Source organism: Telmatherina bonti (genome assembly GCF_933228915.1).
Source record: "Telmatherina bonti genome assembly, chromosome: 1".
NCBI lineage: Eukaryota > Metazoa > Chordata > Actinopteri > Atheriniformes > Telmatherinidae > Telmatherina > Telmatherina bonti.
In genome coordinates, this window is record NC_136619.1 from 30490567 (window position 1) to 30500160 (window position 9594).

Here is a 9594-nt window from a genome sequence, read left to right on the forward strand (position 1 = left end):
CAAACGTGAGGGTTTTGGCAGCGTTTTACTCGGAAGTCTTATAAATGCCCCGCGACCCTTCATTGGACTAAGCGGTTCAGATATTAAATGAATGAATGAATAAATGTTATAAATGCAATGATCACATAATCTGAGTCTAACCAAGTGATGTACGACTAGGCACTGCTCCTTTCAGGGGCGCATACATGCTTGTTTTGACTTTATCTGAAATCCTAGGTGGAGTCATATGTACTCCATTTCATATATATATATATATATATATATATATATATATATATATATATATATATATATATATATATATATATATATATATATATATATATATATATATATATATATATATATATATATATGTCTCATATGTCTGTGTGTGTGTGTGTGTGTGTGTGTGTGTGTGTGTGTGTGTGTGTGTGTGTGTGTGTGTGTGACAAATTATAAACGTTACCTGCTTTCTGATTAACTTTAAAATACATAAATTATAACTTCCACTTTCTATTAGAAAACATGATATAGAAAAAACATGATTTAAAAAAAGTTAGAAAACATGATATAGCAAAAACTCGCAGACTATACGTTGCGACTTTCCAAGATTTTCTGTGCTTTACTATATTTTAAAAAAATACTTAAAGATATATTGAGGAGTAGAAATAGTTACAGTTTGTCTGCCATCATTCTTGCCATGCACAATGGATATGCCACACAGAAATTACTGCCTTAATAACTATGCAGCTAAACTATTTGGATGAATCCACAAGGCATATTTTAATTAACATAAAGCTGCCATTTAGATCAAGTAGCATTAATTGTGAGAGAGAAGTTTCTTGTAAATTGCTCTTGTTCAAATGCAAAGACATTTAACATTACTGTATACGGAATTTTACTCTATGAAGATGAAAGTACAAATATGTTTAACATAAAAGGAAATAAAAAATAATTCACTTGATACAGTAGTTGAATTCTATTGTTGATTCTAGAAATAGCTTAACAGGTTTTATCTGGATTTTCTTAAAAGTCACTTTCCTTCCTATGCTGGTGTAACTGGTTTTCCACAATAGACAAAAATAATCTAACCAGCACTGTCTAAGTCTATTATTGTTCTCCACAACTGTCTGGATTGATGATATTTAAAAGACAGATCATATTTTGTTACACTGCTGTCTGAGATCATGGTCAGAAGCAGAGGAACGCCACAAAGGACTGTCTTACCATTTATCTTCACATCGTCCACCCTCAGACTTCCAAAACCACTCAAGTCCTGTCATCTCCAGAAATGCTCAGATGACTCTGCAGTTGTGAGGTGTATCAGCGATGGACAAGGAGCTGAGTCCTGAAACTGATCGATCCCTTTGTGCTATGCTGTTATAAAAATCACCTTATCTGGAATACAAATAAAAAGTGTCATTATGGTTTTTAGGAGTAAACAAAGCACTATTTACAATGTCCTTCCAGGGAGAGAAATGGAGGCGGTGGAAGAATAGAAATTCCAGACGTAATCCGGTTAAAAAGTTTGCATACCTTCTATAAGACTTCAGTGGAAAATGCAGACTGTTCTGTGGTCATCTATCAGTTCGGACAGCAGAATCAGAGGCCGATCCTGTTTTGAGAACAACTCTTTGACCACTGGGGCTGATTGCACAGGAAAGAAAGCTGCACAGATTGCTGAATATAATGGATTGTTCCTGCCACTCTCTACACAACAGAAGGTATTTAGGCTTTTTCATGTACAATGCCAGGCAGAAAAGTCCGGGAGATCACAGCAGCTGTGACGCTACATACAATACTACAACTCAACTATTAGCTAACAAGCTCATTTCTCCTATAATTTATTAAAATTTTCGTCTCTGGACCTGTACAATAATAATAAAATCACCAGCACATGGAAGAAAGACTTTGCAATCCAAACTTGTGAGATAAAGTGTAATCAATTTAAGGAGAGCCAGGTTACAATATTTAGTACAATAATTTATGCACCTTTTTTTTTTTAAATGAACACAGCTCTTACAATCCCCTCTGTGTAAAAATGTCAAAAGGAGGTGGGAAACATTTTTTTCTGTTTGTGCCTGATGATTGGATATTTTTGGAAAAATATCAATAAAGAGCTACATACAAGTTCACATTTTCCTTGTTGGCATTTCCACCAGAATGTTTTTATATTAATCCCTTGCAAAACACTTTGCTAAATAAACTGTTAACAGATGCTACAAGATAAATTTAGTTGCACTGGATTAAAACAAACTCCCAGGAGTTAGTGCTATAGAGAGCCATACTATGTCATACTGATGGCAAACCTCTGCTACAGGTTAGGAAGTCAATGTACTGTTTTATCAAAATCCAGCAACCATTTACTTCTGTAGTAAATTCTGTGGCATCATGATAATCACTATAATAATCACTTTTGTGTTTTTTTTTTTCTGTATCTGTTTTGAAACATATCTCTTCTGTTGGTCTGTGACTATACAGCTTTATCTTGTTGCTGTTTTTTTCTTTTACATTGTTATTCTTTTGTTTTGTGTTTGAATGAGTTTTATATATTTTTAAATGTCCTTGGTATTATTCTTTTGCTTTTGAGCATTAATAATATAAAGAGAAGCAAAGCTTTGACTGACAATCATTTCTAGAAAAAATAAAATAAAAATCCCCTGAGGGAATAATACATTTTTTTTTTCAATTTAATTAATTTGTTCACCTTGATGTATACAAGTGGTTCAGAAGGCAAAATGAGTAATTACTCATCTATCTGGCCTCGATCTTTCTGATTTAATTAGATGTCCTCCTCATAGCATTACTGTGGACACTTGAAACAACAACAACAAATAAAGAAAGAAAAGTCATAACTTTATTTCTTTAATTACCTGTACTGACAGTTTCTTTATATTGACAGTAGCTCTTTTCCTTTTCTTCTTTCGAGGCATGAGTCTTTACGTTGACACACAGATTATCTGCACAGGGCCATATGAGGCGAATGTGAAACGTTAATCTGTTGTTGCTGAGGTGTTGTTGACATGTTGATGCTCTTAACTGTGTGCAAAGGGAAGGGCGACAAACTTATGGATATATCGGTTTATATTATCGGCATAAATGAAGATTTCTGAGCTGAAATCCCATTTAGCTTGTCTGGGGCATAAAGACAACAAGGCAGTGGAAGGAAATTAGTGATATTGTTTTAATAAAATTATTTTAAGCAAAAAATGTCTCACTGCAGACGCACAAAACCAAAGATATTTTTTCAAGAAATAAACAAATCGATAAATGAACCACCATAAAACAGTCGTGCCGCTGCTAGTGAAACTCCTGAATTAAAACCCAAATGGAGTCATGGAGATTATTGATGTGGGTAATTATTATCTTATTGGCTTTGTATAGCTTTTTAAAGAATATCTCCCAGCTTTAAAAAAAAAAAAAAAAAAAAAACAACAGCTGATTTTAGTTATCTTCTAGCTCAAGTGAGCCACTCCACTGTTGTTATCTGAGGATCAATCAGTGATAAGTGGAACTGTAATTTGGTGTTATTATGCTCCTGTTATTACCATTATTACTTTGTCATTCTGCAAAAAAGAAAAGCGCGAGGACAAATGGTCAGTTGTGAGAAAAACTACATTTAAAAATGCATTTGTGCAAACAGCAGCTGAATATTCTCAACACATTTGGCATGTGAATTTCAAATGCGAAAATAACAGGGGTTTTTTTCTGCAGCTAAACTGGGAGCCGAATGTTGTCGCTGAATGAAGTCTTCAGCCATGAAACCAAATTTTGACTTTCATTGAATCGTTCTTCTCAAAATCTTGTTATCTTCAAAGACTTTTATTCCATGAAATTTAGTGAAGGCCATCTGCATGACTGCCAGCAATGTGTTAACACTCTTCATCTCGCCAAAAACAAGCCTGGTGGCATCGTGCCCGTTAATCCTCTCAGACAATGTGAGATCAGGCCTTTCAAATTGGTTACAGAACTGCCACAGGGATGGGCATTCAACAACCTTAAAGGCTAAAAGATCTAAACTTCTTGTAAAATGCTGACTCTGATCTTAGCTGTTGAAATGTTCAGCACAAAATACCCATGTTTTTTACCCTCTTTTTTTTTTTTTTTTTTTTTTTACTTATTTTTGCTTTATTTACACACACATTTCAAGGCAGTATTGTCACAAACTTGTAACACACCACAATCCATTAGAACAGAGTACCAGTTGAGTCTCAAGGATAAGCAGAATATGTTTCCCAGAGCAGACTGGTTTCTCAGCCAATTTTAAAGACAAAAAACAGACACACAGAAAATATGTTCTTTTTCTATGCTTTACTCGTATTATTGAAAGAATTTGGATGCAGTAGAGGTTTAATAAAATTTTCATAATAGCTTCCGTCTCAGTGGAACATGTCGTCGTACATTAGTGACAGTGCCAGAAATATATCACTTAGATCTTACATCACAAAGTCAAGCTGGTTTCAGTGAATGTGATGAAACAATGTTGAATATAGTCTGTTTTGCATGAAATTGCAATCTTTAGCTATCAGCTTTTTAGACAGTTTCAGAAATAGCCATAAAAGCTCAGACTAAAGGAAATGCTGTCCTCCCCAGGAAGCTTTATCACTGGGGGTGGTCCAATACGATTGCAAGGGGGGTTAGAATGAGAACAGCTTTGATGACAGCCTGCTAAAGCGTCATGTTGGAGGGCCTGTTTAGGCATTTCTGTGTGCCTTTGCTGCCATCATGTGGCTTCAGTTAAAAACTGACGTCACTGAAATAAAAACCTGGATTTAGTTGAATTAGTCATAAATGACATAAACTGTAGAACATTTCTCTGTTCACATATGGTTTATAATAGTAGAAATACATAACTGAAGAGGAGTTACAAAGAATGAATTGATTTGATGCTGAACAAACCAACATCAGAGACATTCAGTTGTTTTGTCACCAAATCTGTCCAGCATAAATAAAACTATTTCACTTACATTATTCACCGTATACTTTGATAATTTTGTGTGATGGCAAAGATGTCATAGATTGGAAGAAAATATTTACAGCATAATCTCATGTATTTTAAGAAAAAAAAAAATCAATAATAACCCTTTTCAACTCAAGAGTTCAGTGCTATCTCTGCTAAAAACTGAAATCTATAAACTGCCTTTGTGACATTGTCACTAACTGTCACCGTCAAATCTGAGTGGCTGATCCTGTCTCTTTTATTAAATCAATAAGAACAAGAGCTGCTTTCACACCTTATGCTTCCTGCCCAACATCCAGCTCAAGCTATAATAAATTAATTAATTAATTAATTAAAAAAAAGAAACACAGAAAGAAAGAAAAGATAAACAGAATCTAAAGGAAATTCACTGACTGAACATCTGAAAAACAGAGTTCTAAACAAAACAATGCAAATAACAAAACAAAGACAAAGTAACCTCATATTTCAGGGGGGTCCTCTGTGGTTTCCTGTAATCTCCTTCAGGACCTCATGAGCAGCTCTTTAGGAGTCCACTTACTGCACCAAAGCCTAAAAGCTTGAGTCAGCTCCCACAGTGAGCTTAGTTTGGACTGCTTGCTTAAGCAATAGAAGAACCGACATTTTCCACCTTTACTACTTTGCAAGCAGAATTCCTCAATGAACAATGTGGCATAATGACTATGAAAGGCATTTTATAGATGCATTAAACACAATATCATTTTATACAATGGAAGTCCTTGAAGACACAGAAGTAAGAAATGTTTGAAACAAATCATCCTCAACAGCTGCAATCCTTTTCTGCATGAAAAGACTTTGAAACCAGTAGTTCAGCTTCATAACTGAATTTGGACAATAATACAACTGCAGAAAGATTATAAAACAAGCGTGGTCTCTGGTAACAAACAAACAAACTAAAAATTACAGTTATGCAACCTGTTCTCGTTCTTCAAGTGTCAACAGTAATACTGCTGCTTTGTAAAACCTTGTATCTAATGTCCTCTGATGTCAGAACCCAGAAATAACATGACATGACCACAAGTTCCTTTTTACTAACACGTCTTGTCCAGCATCATAGCAAACAGAATGGTGGTCTGGCTGCTGCATTGAGCCAAATAAATCTGCTTTGCCAAGAGGAGCATTATGAATGGAAGGCCCCTCGTAATAATGAAGTATTTTTCTTTTATTTAACTATTTATTTATTTCTGTTACTAAATTTATATATGTATGTCAGACTTGACAAGAAGAATGAGGGCAAATGAATAAGCAATATAAAGAAAAAGGGGAAGGTAGAGAAGATAAAGGAGACAAATATCGATCAGCTACAGAATAACAGCATCAGCTGTTCAATCTAAACAGGAAAAGCTGTAAGGACCACCAGGAAGGAAAGAGAAAACCACTTGCAGGAAAAACAAAACTCATCAGCAGCACCTTCAAAAAGACAGACAAGCTATATACACATATATATATATATATATATATATATATATATATATATATATATATATATATATATATATATATATATATATATATATATGTATGTATGTATATACATAAACACATAAATTGCAGGAACCAAAATGTCAGCAATACAAGGTAAAAACATGACAATGACTTTAGGCACTGGTGATTAAACCTTCAGAACAACAAAGTAAATGTATCAGCATGCAGGTTAGTGACAGTGGAGGCAAAATATCAGGAATGAATGGTAATCAGTGATCATAGAAAAGCGACCGTGTCCTATGAGGCCTCTTTTCATTATTAAGGTGCTCGACTGTGAAACAGCCTGCCAGAAAGCCTCAGGGCCGCAGAGACTGTTGATGTTTTTAATAAAAGGCTCAAGACCCCCTTTTTAGCTTTAATTTATTTTTACTTTATTCCATTTAATTTATTTAATTATTCATTTTACTTTATTTATTTATTCTGTTTTACTTATTTTTATTTTATGTTATTTAACTTCTTACTTTTAGTACATTATTGTGAAGTCCTTTTATTTAGTATGCATTTCTTTTTTTTATTATTGTTGCTCTATTTCTTCTTACTGTTTCATGAGGTTATTTAAACTTGGGTGTTTTCCTTATGGAGACCCTGCATGCTGGGGACCCTGGCTGTTTGGTCTGGGGGCTGTTGCCATGGCGACTGCTCCTGTTTGGCATGGCGCGGGGTCCAGCACTGCAGCTTCATGGCTGCGGGGTGGGCCCTTGGCTGCCTGGGAGTTGGGCTGTTGCTGTGGCGGCGGCCCCTCTGAGCATACAGGGACTGGCTCTTGGTGTGGATGGATCCCTAGATATCTTTTCCTCACATCAGCCTCAAGTCAGATGTTTATCACTTAATTTCATGTTTTATCTGTTTTATTAATTATAGCTAGGTTCAGTTAAAGAGACAGTATTCATGGAATGATGTTATGTGTGTGTGTGTGTGGTGTGTGGGTTGGGGGGGGGCTTTCTGTCTTTGTGAGTGTATGAGTGTGTGGAGGAACTTGCTTCTTTATTGTTTTTAAATGTCTTGTTTTCAACAGTTTGTGTTAATCTTCATGACTTGGTTTAATCTTGTAAAGCACTTTGTGTTGCCTGTGGCATATAAAGTGAACAAGAAATAAAGTTTGATTTGATTTACAAAGATCAAAGGCAGGCCAAGGGGCCCCTAGGCCCCACCCTGGAACACAACTACCAGCTAGCCCGCCAGAGAAATGGTGACAGACGGAGACCCCGGCCAGTTGCCCCGAGACAAGGAGACACAGAGCCTAGAGGCCAGGTGACGGCAGTTCCCGACCAGACAGGGCCCAGGGTCCTGGGAGCCCAAGAGTCACCCTCCCCTCATCAGGTGGAGGCTCTGCCCAATGCCCAGAATGACAAGGTCTCCCCAGACAGCCACACAGTACAGGTCAGCATGCACCTCAATTCCCCAATCAGGCCAAGGGGACAACCAGTTTCTTTTCTCAGTTTTCAGAGCACATCTGAGACAGTCCCATGAAGGAACTGCAGGTGTCCAATCTTGAAATAACAAAAGCATTTACTTGTTTTCCTGCATATGGCAGGATGAAATTTTTACATTATTATGTAGGTTGGAGAATGTAGTCCAGACACCTGTTTCATATGTAAGCTAAAGGACAAATCCTCCAAGAACCCTCATTCTAGTACTTGAAGTTAATGCCACCACCCAGGTTAGTTTCATGGCAAGACAGTGTAGACAAGTTTTACAGGCCCAAACCTCAGTCATGTCTGAGTAGTGCAAAGGAGACCATTCTGAATAATCCTTTAAGTCTTGAAGATATTTTTCTAATCATGAACAACTGATTAGTTTAATCAAGATTCATGGAGAAGTATAATGAGTATTATCCACATTGCACTGAAAATTTATGCCTTGCTTTCGAATGATACCGCCTAAAGGAACTTCATAAAAAGAATCTGTCAAACTACAGAAAAGAACCCTGAGGAACTCCATGACTTACTGTGGTGTGTGAGGAAGACTTATCAATTATCTTAACAAATTGAAATGTACCAGATAAACATGACTTAAACCACCCTGATGCAGTAACTTTCATCCCAATAACATGTTTAAGCCTCTGTGGCAGAATGTTGTGATCAATGGTGATGAATGCAGCATCTACGAAGAGAAGTACAGACAGGAGTAATTTTTCTGAGTCAATGAGAAGATCATTGATCATTTTCACCAGTGCAGATTGCTTCTGTGCTGTATGAGCTCTAAATCCTGACTAAAACTCTTCAAAGGGATTATTTCTGGCCAAATGGGTGCATAGTTGAGTTGAAACAACTTTTCAAGAATTTTAGACATATAGGGGTGGTTGAATGTTGGTCTTTAATTTACAAACACTCTCGCATCCCGGGCAGGTTTTTAAAAGTAAAGATTTGAGTACAGCAATCTTAAAAGATTGAGGAACATGTGTCCATAGGGATATTGATCAAATCTAAAACAAATCTATTAATTAAGGGGAAACTTTGCCAGGACAGAAATGCTGTAAACATAAATCAGCTTTCATAGATGTTGCTAAAGCTGCTGCAGATGAGAAATCATCGATAAAGGGAAGGATATCATGAATTTTCTTTCTAAATATTTTTTATGATAAAAGTATGGAAGTAATTTCTGCTGATCATTAAAACGATAAATGACTCAACAGAACTTTTGCTCTAAGTCAGCCTACCTTCAGTATAAGAAGAAACCTGGAGTTGTTCTTGTTCTCCTCTGCCAATGATGAATAATAAGCTTTTTCTAGCTGTATGCATGGCTTTCTTACATGCTACCAAACTGTTTCTGGGTCAAATCAAACAAACAGCATTTCGTTTCCAGTCATCATGTTGCCTGCTTTAAAGCATGTGGCTGTAAATTAAAACAAGTTGCCTGGCTCTTTTTGACTGATTATCTTTTTTCCCCCCGTGCAACGTGTTTTAGTGTTGTATGTGTTGAAAATGCTGTTCCATCAACAAGATGGATTTTAAACAAGATCTTGTTTAAACAAGATCAAGAGTTTGATTATGAGACTGAGTAGGTATGTGTATATTTTGAGAAAAACTTACTGAATATAATCATGTACTGATATATTACAAAACAATCTCCATCCATCCATCCATCTTCTGCCGCTTATCCGGGGTCGGGCAGCAGCCTAAGCAGGGAAGCCCAGACTTCCCTCTCCC